Source organism: Bactrocera tryoni, unplaced genomic scaffold (assembly GCF_016617805.1).
Source record: "Bactrocera tryoni isolate S06 unplaced genomic scaffold, CSIRO_BtryS06_freeze2 scaffold_25, whole genome shotgun sequence".
In the NCBI taxonomy this organism is placed as follows: Eukaryota; Metazoa; Arthropoda; class Insecta; order Diptera; family Tephritidae; genus Bactrocera; species Bactrocera tryoni.
This window is the reverse complement of record NW_024395977.1, coordinates 31,151,907-31,167,418: the sequence shown is the minus strand read 5'-3', so window position 1 is coordinate 31,167,418 and position 15,512 is coordinate 31,151,907. Positions and strand designations below refer to the sequence as shown.

At 35.6% G+C, this 15,512-nt stretch overlaps 1 pseudogene; it reads right to left on the bottom strand.

Annotated features, from left to right (window-relative positions):
* Positions 1–15,062: 15,062 nt before the first annotated feature.
* LOC120781014 lies at positions 15,063–15,265 on the bottom strand (annotated as a pseudogene).
* Positions 15,266–15,512: the final 247 nt, after the last annotated feature.

The following is a 15,512-nucleotide window of genomic DNA, read 5'->3' as shown; positions in this document are numbered from 1 at the left end:
TAAACTTCGACTGAAATGCAGTTGGGTTGAAAACCGCAATAGGGGCATTAATGTAAATCTAAATAAAATTATTTTGTTATTAAAATTAATACAAAAAAAATATTTTATAAAAAAAAAAATTATATTTTTGAGTTTCGAACTTTAGGTTGAAGGAATGACAAGCGAGTGGTTTACCCACTAGGCTATTGTAGAATGCACCGTCACGTTTTCCTGAAAGCAGTTTTATTGAATTATCCCAAATTTAATGAAGGTGTCAGAAAGAAGGATATAGTATTATTACAGCAGAAAATATGTGAGCGAGAAAGTGATACAAGATCACATGTATACAAAAGTTTTGGGAGTTTTTTGATTCGCCCTTAAGAACGTGATAGGAAAAAGTGACAATTAACCCGGCACGCGTTACCGGCATGTCCCTAGGTAACATGACTGTCACTGTTCTAACTGCAATTCAAACATATACTCATACAATTATTATCCCCAAAAGCCCCTGGCGGAAATCAATGTGAGTGTATCGTTTCCGTTCAATATTTACTTTCTATATGCATATATGTATGTATGTATGGTATAAAATTACAAAATTAAATTTGCAATTCTGACCAAAATCCCGATCAAAAAAGAAAAAATTCGGTTTATTTTCCGGTAAAAACCGAAAAACCGCTAACAAAGCAGTTTGGTACTGTATATAGCGGATTATTGATTACCGGTAAATGCTAACCGTTTTGTTATAACACAAATCTATTCCAAAAACTATAAAATATTCAAGTATTTACTTGCAGAAAGTTCCAGCATTACCCCTTATACTTAATCAAGTATTAGCAGGATTACTTAAAATAAGCTACGACAATCATAAAAAAACCAAAACAAAAGCATATGTATGTCAATTAACATCCTTTTTATTATAAATACATACATACATATATGTATGTCCCATATCGCATGTTTATATTACATAGAGAGAGCATAACTTGCTCACTTATTATTCTGACCAAATTTATACGTATGTTTAATCATATTCACATCAATATATTTTAAATACATATACAAACATATGTATATCTAAAATTAAAAAATTATTAAATTCTCTTTTCGCGGCTTCTTAACACTGCGAACATATGTATATACATACACATGTATGTACGTATATATATATGCACATGCGGGCGCATACAAATATATACCATATTTACTGAAAAATATACCCGATCGACATCGCGTACAAATCATATACAGCAATATAATGTATATAACATATAACGTTTTATAACATTCTAAAATATTTGTACATAAGTGTAGTGTCACATATGTAGATACGCTCACTACTTCAAAGTCCCCATTGGCATATATTCCGCGATACCCCTTGGGTTTTGGCTAACAAAAAAACGAATTTAAACGATTAATTATTTATTACATTTTAAAACTCTTATTAAGTTAAAAGAGTTCGCGATTACATATGATGTGAAACTTCTCTAACTCGAACTTCCGTAGCTCGAAATATTCTCTATATCGAATTTCCTTAAGAACAAAATACGTTTTTATAACATCACTATGTAATTTTTTCCCTATAAGTCGAATTTCTGTTACCCGAATATTTCTAAAACACGAACTAAAATGTCACAGAAACTGCGGCGGTAACCAAGCGCAACTCGAATTTTTCGGGGAAACACCTACCGCAATTTCGGGGAATTACCGAGCTGCGAGTCGGCGACAGATAACGACTTGTATTTTAAATTTCTTAGCAAGCGTCGCACGCACTTAGATACGATTGTATTAGTTGTTGTTAGAACGGTGGTGAAAATTGTCAATTTTTGTAGTGATATTGGACTAAAAGGACATCAAAACGAAGTGTAAAGTGTTTAACGCTTAAGGAAAAGTTAAAACTAATTGCACAAATATTTGGGACTCCTCCTAATACGTTATCAACCATTTTGAAAAATAAAGACAAACTTGTAGAACAAAAAGGTGACTATAATTTTAACTCCAAACGAAAAAGGATTACAGCTTGCGTCACTAATGATGTTGATCAAGCTATGCTTGAGTGGGTTACTACCGCACGTGAGAAAAATCTTCCTCTCTCGGGAACCTTAATCAGAGAAAAAGCTAAAGAATTTGCGTTTGCTTTGGGTCGCGAAAATTTTTCTGCTGTGTAGAGTGGTTAGATAAATTTAAAAAAAGGCATAATATCGCACAAATGTGTGCGATTTGTGGAGAAAGTGCTTCAGCCGATTTACAGTCTAGTGAAGATTGGAAAAAAAACGTTTTGCCAGATTTAATTAGACAATACCACGAAAACGATATTTTTAATGCAGATGAAACGGGCATTTTTTTTAAATGTTTAGCCAATAAAACATTAGCCTTTAAAGGTCAAAAATGCTTTGGTGGCAAAAACAGCAAGGAGAGAATTACCGTTATGGTTGCAAGCAATATGAGTGGTTCAGAAAAGTTGAAATTGCTAGTTATCGGCAAGTCAAAAAACCCACGTTGTTTTAAGGGTATAAAATCACTTGATGTGGACTATGAGTACAACAAAAAAGCGTGGATGACAAGTGAAATTTATGATAAGTGGCTCAAAAATCTAGATAAAGTCTTTGTTGCCCAAAACAGGAAAATACTACTGTTCGTTGACAATTGTCCCGCACATCCTAAAAATGTACAAGCAAATTTAAAAAACATTAAACTGCAATATTTTCCTCCTAATTTGACGTCTGTTCTACAACCAATGGACCATGGGATTATTCAAAAGCAACATTATAGAAAACGAATTGTGATGAAAGTGGAAGAACCAACTCCTACGACTGTGTCGTTACTTGATGCAATCAGGGATCTAAACAAAACCTGGAATTTGGGTGTAAAACCACAAACAATCAGCAATTGTTTTAGAAAGGCTGGTTTTCCTAAAGGTGTGTTAATGCAGAATGCTACTACGGATGACTGGGATGAAGAAGACGATCTTCCATTGTCTGAATTGAAACAAATTTGGACCACATATCGAACGGCAAAGGGAACCGATAATGTGTCTTTTCATGATTACGCCGATATTGACGATGGTCTGCAAACAATGGGATTCCCAACAGATGAAGACATTTTAGATAGCGTCATGGAAAATCTAGTTCCTTCTGGAAAAGGTAAGTCTAAAGTAAAATTTGTAAAATGTAGCATTGTTCAACACTAATAATCTATTATTTCAGTCTCTAGTGAAAGCGAGGTTGAAACAACAACTGAAACTATACCCACATTTAATCAAGCGTAGTCTGCTATCCAGACCCTAAGAAATTTTACTTCGTCAAAAGAGAAACATTTTATAGAGAAAGAGAAATGGTCCGTATTTAAACAAAAAAAAACCAATTTTTTCCAATAAGAATTTATATACATTTATTTATATACTACATATGTATTACAAACTGTCTTTTTAAATAAACATGTACATACATACATATGTAAATATATTTGAACTCAACTTAGTGTATTTTCCTTAATTCGAATTTTCCGTAACTCGAACTCTACTTTCTGTCCCTTGGACATTCGAGTTAGAGAAGTTCCACTGTATTATCAAATACGTAAAGCTTTATTTTTATATCACAGTCATCGACTGATATCCAACGCATACGGTTGTGCTTAAAGTGATTTCAGTGTTTCGCAGTCTTTTTTGAGTAATTTTTCTCTCCTGTGTTGTCAGCAAAGTCATTTACAAATTTTCTTCCATTGGTAAGCCACGTGTGCTTTTACTAATTGTGTACATATATTTCATAAGCAATAATGCCCCTTGAGGGCCCCCCTCTCGGGCAAAACAGGTTCGCCCTGTTATCAAGCCCAAAAGCAAAAAGAAAAAAGCCTCAATCTATAACTAAAGACTTGTTTCCCGCTTTACCATTAATTAAGAAAGATAACCCAAGATTTTTAGTGGCAAGTGCATCAAACTCAATAAAACCTTTAAACAAGGACTCTTGCTTTGCTGTGCATAAAGCTTTAAAAGCTATTAGTTCAGAAATCATCAATATATCCGAACTAAAAGACGGAAATTTATTAATTTTTGTAAAAAACGATAATATCGCAAACAAGTTTTGTAAAACAACCACTTTACACGGGATATGTAATGTAAAAATTGAGCTGCATAACAACCTGAATTACTCCAAAGGCACAATCTACGCACCATGTCTTAATGATATTTCAGAAAATGAAATTATTGAAAACCTGAAAGCCCAGGGTGTTGTGTCAGTTTACAAATTTCCAAAATATGTTGATGGCAAACAAGTACCTAGCGGAGTAGTTTTACTCACTTTTGATATATATCAATTGCCTGAGACATTGGAAGTATCATGGTATACAACTAAAGTACGCCCATACTACCCAAATCCCATGAGGTGTAAAAATTGTCAATTGTTCGGCCACACAGCAAAGCGATATAATAAAACATCCACCTGCGACTCATGCGCTCTCCCTCCTCACTCTCCAGAAGTATGCTCTCGCACTTTGTGTGCAAACTGCTCTGGCAGCCACCCCGCTTCCAGTAAATCTTGCCCAAAGTTTGTACAATTGAAACAAGTAATAAAGATTAAAACAAATAGTAAGTGCTCTATGCGCGAAGCGATCAAAATGCAAAAAATGCAAATACCATCACCTCTTAACGAGACCCCTCTTTCCTTTTCTAATGTTATCAAAAAATCAAACAATACACAACCAAATCAAAACAATAATGAAACCCAAGCAGAACAAATACGTTCGAGCAACAACAACACCGATACTAATATAACGAACGACGAAGCAAAAGAAAACAACGCAAGGCAAACAAACAAAATAAATACCAGTCAAACCACTTTTCCAGTCGATGACTCAACAACAACAACAACTATCGCAAATTTTATTTCCCAACATACCTCTTCTGATACTCCCGCTTCCATTTTTCCCCCCTTATCCTACCTACCTACAGACTTCCAAGTACAAATGAAATATGATTAAAATATTACAATGGAATATAAACGGATTATTTAATAATTACCCTGATTTAAATATTTTAATTAATGAATTTTCTCCTGAAATCGTTGCTTTACAAGAGACGCATCTCCCCGCTAATAAGATAGCGTATTCTCCTAAAAACTACACAAGTTACTTTTCTAATAGCAGTCAAAACACTTCCTGTAAGCAAGTGCATTTCCTGCTTTTCGTTGGAAATAGACATAGGCTTCAAAATCACTATTGTCAATTGCTACATCCCGCCTCATCAGAACTTTACTAATAGGGACCTTAGTAATATCATCAACACTGTTTCTGCCCCAATTGTTTTGTTAGGAGATTTTAATGCTTGGAGCCCGCTGTGGGGTTCTCCTGCTAGTAATAAAAGAGGAGAAATCATTGAGGATATAATACTTTCTCACAACCTAGTCGTCCTTAACGATGGATCACCCACTCACTTCTCCACTCATAAAACGTTTACCCATCCCGACATCACCCTTGCCTCCACACCAATTGCACCCAAACTTTCCTCCAATACACTTCAAGACCTCCATAATAGCGACCATTTTCCGATTATAACCTCCATTTCCATCCCTAATTGGTATAAAGTAAGACCCACATCAAAGTTCTTAACGGAGAAGGCAGATTGGGCAAACTTTCATCGTCTTTCTGTTTCATTTTCGGACAACAAACCCCTGGCAAAAAACATAAACGCTGAAGCTGCCGCCATTAAAACAATCATCCGATCAGCAGCACATTACGCGATACCCCAGTCCAGTACCAAGCATTTCCATGCTAAATTGCCATATTGGTCAAATCTCCTAACAATTTTAAGGAACAATAAACAAAAATTATGGTCCAAATACAAACAAAAGAATTAAAATCTACCAAACGAAAAGCTTTAGAAACACTCACCGCCAATATCAACCCATTTTCGAGCACAAAAAAAATTTGGTCAGACATTAAAATTCTTACAGGCTCCTCACAACGATCCAGCATACCATTTATACATTCAGCCCAAGGTCCTATTTATAACCCTCAAGACATTGCTCAGAAGTTTGCGAACACATGGTCAGATAATTTCAACAGTCATAATTTTCACAATGATTTCAACACCTTAAAAAGCCAAACAATCTCTGAAAACTACAATAACCCATTTCCCTCACCCAGAGCCGTCCAAGCAGATGCTCCCATCACATTAAGTGAATTCGATGTAACAATTGCATCGATGACTGGTAAAACTCCAGGATTGGACAAAATTTCCTATCCCATCCTTAAAAATCTCCCTCGATCCCTTAAAATACCTATAATTTCTCTTTACAATAAAATCCTCAACGAGGGAATCTATCCACAGGAGTGGAAGACAGCTTCCATCCTTCCCATCCCCAAGCCCAATAAACCTACTTCTCAAATAGAAAATTATAGACCCATTTCCTTACTTCCTTGCATGTCCAAAATTCTGGAGAAAATAATATCTGTAAGAGTTATGTGGTTTGCCAAAGCAAACGCTTTTATAAAACCCCAACAATTTGGCTTCCAAAAAGGTTTAGGAGTAACTGACGCTCTGTTATTTTTCGAACACTATGCCTCCACGGCTTTGTCAAACCGAAATCACGTTTCTGTGCTAAGTTTAGACTTTGAAAAAGCATTTGACAGGATTGGACCTCACATGGTACTCAGGGAACTTAAAAAATGGAATGTTGGCGAAAAACTATATCATATAATAAAATCGTTTTTGAACCACCGCAAATTTTTTGTTATTGCCAATAAGCATAAATCCGGTCTACACGATCTGTTCAATGGTATACCACAGGGATCAACTCTTTCTGTTGCGTTATTTACCATTGCGTTCAATAAAATAAGTACAATTATAAGTTCTAGTGGAGCTGTCAAACACTGCATCTATGCCGATGATGTTTTAATATTTTCTCAAACTCAAGATCTAAACCAAGTTAAACACATATTTTTAAATATATTGAATAAAATAAGTAATTGGTCAAAAATTTCAGGCGCTAATATATCGCCTAGCAAATGTAAAACTTTTCACATATGTCGGAAACAAAAGTGCTCCTTTCCTAATATATCCTTTTCAAACGTTGATCTCCCACATACTAATAAAGTAAGAATCTTAGGACTTATATTCGACAACAAATTAACTTTCAAAGAGCATTGTAAGTCTTTTTTCTAGATTGAACATAATTAAATTCTTATCTTCTAAATACTGTACATACAAATACTCTTGTCAATATAACAAAAGCTTTAATATTATCTAAAATTGACTTCGGACTTTGTATTTACGGACATTGCGCTAATACAAACATTAAGCTCTTGAACGCACCCTACCACGCAGCAGTCAGAAGAAGCATTCGTGCCTTCCCAACGTCACCAATTAAGGCAATTCTATCTGAAGCTGGATTGCCACATATAAACTACCGGACCATGCGTAACACCATGATGCTTATACCGAGGCTACTTCACTGCAGAAATGAATTGATTTTTTCACAAATCAATTGTTCTATACGAAATCTTAAGACTAGCCGTAAGCCGTCTACTATTATGCGTTGCTTAAGTCTAGTTCAACAGCTGAAAATCGTAACCACTCCATCACTCCTAAAACTTCAGAGTATCCTCCAAGTGCGCTTCCAAATTCATCACTCATTAACATCCTACTTAAGTACCCAAAATATTCTACCAGCAGTAATGAATACAAACAAATGTTTAATGCTGTATTAGAGTCCTTAAATGATGATTGGAACTTGTATTATACGGACGGATCCAAGTCAGACACTAGCACAACGTTTGCTGTGACAAACCAGCTAGGTGTTACTATTATGGTCGGTTCCTTACCATCCTACTGCTCGGTATTTACTGCCGAAGCAGCCGCAATATTTGAGGCAGTACAATTTGCTTCCCGAATGGGAAATAAATGCATTATATGTACCGACAGTAGATCGGCAATTGAAGCTATATTTAATACCAATAATACATCTTTAATATCCAATATTCGTAGCATGCTATTGCAAAGCAATAACTGTACAAAAATAATGTGGGATATTTCCATATCGGAATTCATGGCAACGAAATTGCCGATAAAAAAGCTAAAGAAGCTTCCAAACAACCACTCCACTTCTTTGACTATTTCACCGAAAAAGATATACGCAGACCTGTTGAAACATACGTAAATGAAATCCAAGTAAGAGAATGGAGTAATTAAGATCACCACTACAAACAATTTAACATACATACATGCATCCATTTACTTTTGCTTTGAAATTTATCTTTATATTGTATCTAAATTTACGTTATATAAATCGATCACAAATGAGAACATAATAGACTAAGATTTTATAACATTAGCTGAAGGCCCTGGCAGCCAGTGCTCTATATATATAAGTGGAAATATTATTTATAATTATTTCTCTTTTAAATAAATAAATAAATAAAATATTTTTATATCAATTTCGTTCAAAACTCTTATTTACATAAAAGAGTTCTCGTCAAATGAAATAAATACATATACTTATATATACGAAAATATTTTTGAAATCTCGGTTTACCAAAAAGCCATTGATTTTATTGATTTTTTTTTCTTTTTGAAACTCTTACACACAAAAGAGTCTTCTATTCAACACTTCATATACGAAACTTTTTCTAAACATCTACACGTCTCGTTTTCACTAAGACGTTTTAATTTATTCTATACATATTTCAAATGAGCTCAGACTCAAAGGAATCTAAAACAACTCAGTTGCTAAAAGTTCCAAAAATGATTGCAGACGAAAAAAGTCCATGTTCACCGGCAGAAGCTACACGCTCAAAGCAAGGTGCTACAAAACAACAAAAGAGGGATAAAGATATTTCTTATACAAAATTCATTGCTGAGAGTGACAGTTTGATACGATACTGCACTCGATTTTCATCTCCGCCGATTCAAGATAATTCTGAATCGGTATTAGAAATCAAAAAAGACAATTTAGACAATTTTTGGACGCGTCTCCAAGCGGCATATGACACAATCGAAGAATCTGAGGATTCAGATCTACCAGAGAATTTTAAATCCTCGGCTTACATCAAGTATGAACACTGCCTAGACCAGTTCGAAGACACAAAAGCAATGATTTCTGATCAACTAAAGCTATTAAGAGCAATTGCACCTACTCCACAACCGAGGGTAGAGCTGCTACAAAGCCCAGCCCAAGGGGCAAGTTCAGGCATTCACCTTAAAGTGCCAGTATGCGACACAGATATAAGTATTTCATGGTGGTTATGAACAGTGGCCGTCCTTCCAGGACGTGCTTACAGCTGTGTACATAAACCATCCTAAATTATCTCAAGCGCAGAAATTGTATCACCTCAGATACAAAACCAAAGGTCCATCAGGCGTAATAGTTAAACAGTTCGCTCACAATGACGAAAATTTCAATTTTGCTTGGGAAGCTCTTAAAGCACGTTATGAAAACGAGAGAATATTGGTCGACAAAAAGCTGTCGATATTAATGAATTTGCCAAAATTTTAGAAAGAAATCAGTGAAGAATTCATAAAGCTTCAATCCACTGTTTCAAATTGTTTGTCCATTTTATCGACACAGAATATTCCCACAGATAACTGGGACCCCAGCCTGGTAAATATATGCATTACCAGAAAAATCGTTACTTTTGTGGGAGCAATCGCCCTCATCGCGAAGAAAGTGCCCAATGTAGCAGCAAATGAAAGAACTTCTTACTACCCAATATGAAATTGCAGAAAGGGTAGATAAAAAACTAGTCAGAAAAAAAAACGTTCAAAACGACCTCAGTAGAAGCTGCAAAGACCCCAAGCAAGTAGCCACAATAATTTAAATAGAAGCTTTTTTAAGAATCAATCGTTCACTTCCGAACAATATAAACAAACGTCATGCGAACTTTGTAGAGGAGGTCACAAGCTCAAATCGTGCGAAAAATTCAAAAAAATGAATATTAGCGATCGAAACAATTTCGTAAGAACGAAAAAATTATGTACCAACTGCTTGTCACATGCGCATACGCTTAAAGATTGCGAAAGCATATTTAATTGCGTTTACTGCTATAAAAGACATCATTCCATGTCACATATGACAAATTATTCCAGCTCACCCCCAAACAGCGCAAACGTAAAAAGAGCAGCAGGATTAGTTGCAACAACAAATTCTGAAAACTGCCAAGAAGCACCAAGCTGCTCAAAGGCGTTGAAAACCCAAACGCTACATAGCGAAAATCACAAAAGGTTTCCCACCTATAGCTAGCAAACCCAAACTGCAACACCCCCGCTCAAATAGATCTTCTATTAGGCAGCGATCTCATACCACAGATAATACTCGAAGGTATTGAGAAAATTACTAATACACTTCTGGCGCAAAATACTATTTTCGGATGGGTTCTAAGTGGACTAGTTGCGGAACCAGTCACAACAATGACAACTCAAGTTGAGGAAGTTTCAAACGAGTACCTCAAATCACAATTGAAAAAATTTGGGAATTAGAAGAACTCCCGCCCCATATCAGTTACAACCCCTGAAGATCAGTATTGTGAGGAGTTTTACAAAGCCACAACTACTAGATCAGAAAACGGTCGGTACGTCGTACGACTACCACTGAAGCAACAATTTCCTGACACACTCGCCTTAGGTCGCTCTCGCACCTCTGCAATACAGCAGTTTCTAAGTATGGAAAGAAACCTACTTAAAAAAGGTGAACTCAAATCAGAGTATGATGGTGTGTTAGAAGAATACCTCCATTTAGATCACATGGAGGAAGTAACCCCAGGGGAGAAAATCGTCAAATACTACTCCTTTTATCTGCCACATCACGCAGTAGTGAAGCCAGACAAAAAAACAACAAAAGTAAGAGTTGTTTTTAATGCCTCGAAAACCACTAGTTCAGGGTATTCCCTAAATGACATCCCACACTCCAACCAGATTTAATGCTTCTGATATTAAATTGGCGTATATTCAAAAACGTATTCAATGGGGACGTTGCAAAAATGTATCGGCAAATAGTCGTACATAAAGACGACCAAGATTTTCAACGTTTTATGTTCCGAAGATCCCCCACCAGTCCTCTACGCGACTTCAAATTAAAAACAGTTACCTTTGGCGTTAACTGTGCACCATATCTAGCCATTCGAACCCTCCACGAATTGGCAGACAACACAAAGTCAGAATTTCCTCTGGCAACTGAAGTGTTGAAAACTCAAACGTATGCAGACGATATTCTGTCTGGAAGTCACACTCTTCCACAAGCATACGAGGCCTTGTCACAGGTAATAAAAGCCCTCAAATCCGCAGGGTTTCCATTAAAAAAGATTACGGCAAATCACCCAAATATACTCAAAAATATTCCAAACGAAAATTTGTTGGACACTAATTTCCTTATATTCGAAAAGGAAAGTACAACAGAAACACTAGGCATCCAATGGAATGCGATATCGGACCAGTTATCATACACGACTGAATCCATATCCGCATTATCGGCCATAAAAAAAAGACAGATTTTATCCTCGGTGGCAAAACTTTTCGACCCCGCAGGATGGCTTTCGCCAATTATGATCCAAGCTAAAATATTAATCCAAGAATTATGGCTAGATGGAACCGACTGGGACGAACAAGTGAAACCTCTTCGCTTAGAAAAATGGTCCCAGTTCGCAATGACATTTCTCAGATTCAAATTCCCCGATGGGTAAACTACTCCCTCTCGAATTACATGGCTTATGTGACGCCTCTGAAAAGGAATACTGCGCTACTATTTATGAGCGCACGCAGAGTGACACCACGACCACAAGCCACTTATTAGTAGCAAAAGCAAAAGTGGCTCTTTTAAAAACTATAAGTCTCCCACGACTTGAGTTATGTGGCGCACTACTACTTTCCAAATTAGTTGCCATGGTGCAAATGCATTAAACTTGACAAAATGCAAACTATATATGTGGTCCGATTCCGAAATTGTACTAGCCTGGTTGGAAAAACCACCACATGCATGGAAGACGTATATTTTTAACCGTGCATCTTAAATACTTGACCTAGTGGGATCAGCCACTTGACGTAGCCAGTGCTGACAATCCTGCCGATCTAGGTACAAGAGGGTGCAAGCCACTGCACCTTGCCACTACCGCCCTCTGGTGCAATGGCCCCCGATGGTTGATAGAATCTCCTGATTCTTGACCACAATCCCCCATGCTCAACATTATCGCCGAAGAAGGTCGAAAAATTGCCACCTTTCTCACATTATTGGATGATACCGACATCCTTGAACGATTTTCATTGTTTCCAAGAGCTCTCAGAGCAGTTGCTTACATATTCAATAGAACAACTCAAAAGCAAAGTCAAAGGTTCACATAATTTCCCATGCAACACAGTGACGTACCTAGAGTTACAAAAGGCAAAGGTCGCACTAATCGCATATAGTCACATATTGACATACATAAGCCCAATAATATATAAATAAACATTATCCACTTCAAGAAAGATTTCGAAACCTGAACTCTTTCTTGAAATAAGGGAAGCCTGCTTACACATTTTCTGCTGATAAAACAAATTCTTTTAGCATGCATGCAGATGTGTGTATGTATGTAAGTATAAACAAATGTATAACCCAGCAAAACTTGCGTGACCGAAACTCCAATACGTTTACACAATTTTTACTTGTCACTAACACTCCCTCACAAATCTTTGAAATGAGTAAGAAGTCAATCTATTGTGTCTTTTGTTTGTTTTATATTATAAGCTCTTCACTCAACAGATGTTAAGCAAAAATAAAACAAAAGAAGACAAACAAATTTTTTAGCTGTCACCGCTTATTGAAAACGATGGATGTGAAAGCGTACAGCATGATACCGTGAATTTGACGTTTGCTTGTTCGTTGTGACAAATTGAATTCGAAGAAAAAAAGAATTCGGTTACAAACGCGTCGATAGTTGAGAATTGTGCAGATTTGTGCTTGTGCATATTTATTATATTTAAAATAAATATTTAAACCTACTGAATATTTTGTGTTTTCAAGATAATATTTGGAAAAAGGGTGAGTAAAACAAATACTAATTCGATATGAAAAAATATACATTTAGTGCATATATGTATGAGCTTGGAAAAAAAGGCTTTTAATCTTAGTGCATCTAAATTTATGAAAATTTGAGAAAAAGATGTAAATTATTGTAGCCCGGTCGTATTTTATTATATGATGTTAAGTTATTTAAAATGAATTTTGATGCTGCCAAATTTTTATTTCTTAATCAGATGGATTCACCGGCGCTTTTTGATGACACCTATTTGGAGGAATGCCCGACAACTTCTTCGACTCTCGTAAAAGGTACATGGAAAATCGTCATTTTAGTTTTCAATTCATTTTTACGCATTTGTTATTGTAGAACAATTGGCATTTAAACGGAAGAAATTCAACATTTCTGGTTGCTACAACCCAGAGGTAAGCTTCTCAAAACAACAAGAAAACAATTTGGCTGTGGAAGGAAATGGTAATCCAATATATTGTTAAAATGCATAGAGGTATATTTATATATTATTTTTTGTATCTATATAAGAATTTATAGAAATAATTTTTATATTATTAAAAAAAAAATGTCAAAAGATGAAGGAAATGAATTTAATGTAAATTTAAATAAAATTATTTTATTATTAAAATTAATAAAAAAAAATATATTTTATAAAAAAAAAATCTTTATATTTTTGAGTTTCGAACTTTAGGTTGAAGGAATAACAAGCGAGTGGTTTACCCACTAGGCTATTGTAGAATGCACCGTCGCGCTTTCCTGAGAGCAGTTTTGTTGAATTATCCCAAATTTAATGAAAGTGTGAGAAAGAAGGATATAGTTTTATTATAGCAGAAAATATGTGAGCGAGAAGGAGATACAAGATCACATGTATACAAAAGTTTTGGGAACTTTTTTGATTCCCCCTTAAGAACGTGATAGGAAAAAGTGACAATTAAACCGGCACGCGTTACCGGCGTCACTGACCGTCACTGTTCTAACTGGGTAAGTGCCTGCGCCCACATCAAGTTAGAATGTAAGTCGCAGAGATTGAAATAAAGATTGGTGGAGCCGAAGATTAGACCTAAGCAAAGAAGCTCAGTGTTTTCATTTTTAACTGTAGAGTTGACTTAAAGAGCCAAGAAGAAGTTGAGTTCTTTATGCCACCAAAACTGGCGACAAGGATAAACTAACAATTTTTGGGAAGCTAGTGAAAGCGACGGCATTAATAGTGCAAAGAAAAAAGTGTAAATGTTAATAGAATTTTGGAAAATAATAATATATTTATAGAAAAACATTAAAAGAACTATACAAAAACATTGCTAAAATACAATAAAAACATTTAAGTCGTGTTAAATGCACAGCAAGAAAACCTTAAACAATATCAGCAAATAATGAGCTTTCAAAATATATATGTAAATAAATAAAGCGTGACTTTTACTGAAAAACATTCGTACAACGGTAGCGGTTATTTGAGTTTGGATGCACCCTATACAGCAGCAGCAGCAGCAGCAGCAGTAACAGCAATTACAATAAAAGCAACAGCAGTAACAGCAATTACAACAAAAGCAACAGCAGAACAAATAAGAGTAAGAAAAATACATATACATATATAAAAAAGGTGTGTGGAGTCCCTACGCGCTGATGAAGTTGACTTCTTAGTGATATTCCAAGAAATGCATATCATTTTGTTTGAAAGAAGACTAGAAAACTTAAATTCACATTTTATAAATTTATTATAATTTATTATCTCCCCGAGCATGCCTTTGCCAACAAGTCGTCTTTTCGCGACGATGGAAAAAGCTAAAAATCATAAACTGCACAACTTTCTGGTGCTTTTCGCAAAAATCTGCATCGTATACATACATACATATTTACGCATGTTTGTAGGCGAAGCTGCTACAACGGCAAGGGGTGACAATCGGCGGCCATTACTTTACTTATGCCATAGCAATTCTATTGCTACGAATATGGAAATGACAACGAAATAATGCAAATATGCATATTTCTAAAGGTCATTAATTTCTTTGAAGAAATGAATGATCCTGAGAAGTATAGTCTTAACTTTTCAACGGCCAACGCAGAGCATTTCAACCAAAAGGAATTCAGTCATTAAAATCACCACTCAGAAGTCGTTTTATCCGTTGTAAGCGAACGATTTTCGAAGAAACATCATTTCAAATATGCCACAAGACAAAATTAGAAATGAACTTCTTAAACCTCACGCTGTCAGATAAAACGATATACCTCGTCATCGCGGGTCGATTTCCAAAAAATGAAAATGAAGACTAACTACAGAAATAATCCTGTAAAGTATAGCCTTAATTTTTCAACGGCCAACGCAGGGTATTTCAATAACAGGGCACATAAAATAGTTGAGAATTCGCAGAAATGAAAGACAAAGGAAAGAAAAAAGAGTATAACTTCAATAATGAACAAGCATACATACAAACATACATATGCGCAGCAGCAGCAAGGAAAGAGGTAACAATCGGCGATCCATTGTATATTTCTTTCATGCATAACCAAACCATAGTTAGGACAAAGCAATTCAAGTGTCAATGGTGGTG